Here is a 2,674-nt window from a genome sequence, read left to right as displayed (position 1 = left end):
GGTACGCTAGATCCGATATCAAACATGCCTTGACAATAATTAAGTCCAACAATGTCTCTGTAAAACAAGTTAAAAAACCCTAATGAAAATCAAAACAAAAAAGAAAAATAAAGCAGACAAATTAATATTTAACTAGACCCCATTACATAATTATAAAACCATAGATCAACCTAGAGTTTCAAATCATGGTAGATATCGTTGTTTTTGTTGTTGTTCCTGTTGCTGGTGATTCCCATTTCAAACAAACCATCACTCAACACCACCAGTCGTTCCTCCATTGGAGCAAGATCAGCCGGCTTGTCAATCAAAGAAAGACGATCCATTGCTCCTCCTAAAGATTCATCAATGTTGTTATGGTAAAGACGAGCAGGGAAAATTGGAATCTCTGGTATAGGCCTCATGTATGGACGAAAGCGACGGTTATAATTACCACGTCCATGCATGGGAAACATAGTGTGAGATGAAGGTGGTGGTAGTGGTGGTCCATTGCGGCGTGAAAAAACTCTTTGTGAAAATTGTGGTGTTGCTGGTGGTATGAATGTTGTCAATGGTGTGTTGTTTTCATTTTGGCTTTTCACCATTTTCAGTGATGAGCAAATGAGTGTTGAGAGAATTGGTTTTTAGACTGGAAAGAAGATAGGAACAACACTCTTGCAAGAAGCTGGAGAATGTGAAGCTGCGCTTGTGAGTTCTGTAAATGGTGTAAGATGTATTAATTTATAGTGAGGGTTTCAAATTAGTCATGATTTTGGAAAATTTGTGTCTTTTTATAATAAATAAAATTAGTCTTGGAAATTGAGAGATGGGTTGACTTTTTTTAAAAGTAATTTAGTGATTAGAATTGAATAAGTAGGGGTGTTTAATGGTTTAAACTTCAGCCTCTGTATATATCAATACAATGTTTCTGACAACTGAGCTAGGCTTCTGAAGAAACGAGGAATGACTTTAATTGCATATAGGTACATGTAATTGTTAGATTCTAGGCAGTAATAACTTATACTCCCTCCGTCCCATATTATAAGAAAAAAAAAAATCACACTTATTAAGAAAACTAAAACATACTAGTAGTTTGTAATATAGTTTTTTGTGTTATCTTTGAAATAAGTTTTATAGGAAGATTTAAAAACAATTTTCATTGGTAGTTGATTATAGAGTAAATGAAAAAGAGAGCAAATTGAATGCACTTTGCATTTAATTTTCCTTTGGGGAAGATAATTTTTGAAAAAACATAATTAAATATGATAAAAGTTGTTCTTTTTTGCTTATAATTTGGGACAAATACAATGAGTTTTTTTTGCTTATAATTTAGGACGGAGGGAGTATATTTCAGAAATGCAGGTACAATGAATTTGACAGTTAATTTGGATTCACATAACATATATAGACCAAATATATTTTTGGAGTTTGCGCTCAGGGTGCCGAGGATCGAACCTGCAACAACTAGTTCTTACATGACCAGCTGTTGAGGTACAATGGTGGCATATATAGACCAATATATTAATTTTAGGTTAATTTGATTCTTCGCGGTAAAATTTTACTGATCGGTAGTATTACATTGTTTTAACTAAAGTCAACTTTTCTTATAGACTACAACTATTACTTTTTATTTAAATGAGTCAATTATCAATTTAATTTTTAAATTGTATGGTCAAATAATTTAATCTAAAAATCTTTGAGGTATCGATTTAGCGATAAGAGTTTGATCATATAACTTTAAAGGAGCAGTGTAAATTTTATCTGAAATCGTTATAAAATGACTCTTAGAGCTACTTTAATTTTAATTCTATATGGAACAGTTATTTAACAAACTAGTGAAATTTTAAAAAGATTGTCATATTAATTTTCAAATAACTTTAGCAAATAGAACTTTTTAATACAAAAAATAGTTGACAACATAGAAGCTAGTTTTTTGTCCAAAAAAACAACATAGAAGCTAGTTTATAACAAATCATAAATTTCTTCTTTAAAAAACAAATAAATAATTAACAAATATTGATCGAGATTTTTGCAATAACAGATAAAGTAACGTATTAACCCCTCTGTCTCAAATCATAAGTCGCTTCGGAGGTGAGAATCACCAAGACCTGGAGTGACTTTGGTCACAATTTACAATTTCATATATTTACCTAGTTAACACATCGATAGTCATTAGATTGAAATTAAACAATTCAAATTTTGATTATTTTAATCTAAAATATTGAACTTTAAATTAGGATAATCCCATCTCAATCGAACAACTATGGATGTGTATGTCGACTCCATGAATACGTAGGATTGCATTCAACAATCCTACGTATTCATGGAGTCGACATCTATAGTTGATTCTTCTTTTTTAAATTGTGACCAAAGTCAATCCAGGTCTTAGTGATTCTTCTTTTCTAAATAACTATTCTTTTGTGTTTTGAATAAAATAAGTTTTTTTAGAAAGAATAAAATTATTAAAAATAATAAGAAAAAGTGTGACGTGTTATTTACCATGATACAAGTCTTTGGATCACGAATGCTTATATTTATAGTAGAAACAGTAACTTGTCCCTAATGAAAATCAACAAAAAAAATAAGTTTATGAGTCTTCAGTCACCACCCCGAATGAAGTTTTATGTGGTCCAATAATTATTCCCACAAAACCTTCTTATTACAAAATAATTGAGTATTATGTTCCTTCCAAATTACA

This window comes from Medicago sativa, chromosome 7 (assembly GCF_051527215.1).
Source record: "Medicago sativa cultivar Bolivia chromosome 7, Bolivia_mono, whole genome shotgun sequence".
NCBI lineage: Eukaryota > Viridiplantae > Streptophyta > Magnoliopsida > Fabales > Fabaceae > Medicago > Medicago sativa.
Note: the sequence above shows the minus strand (reverse complement) of the source record.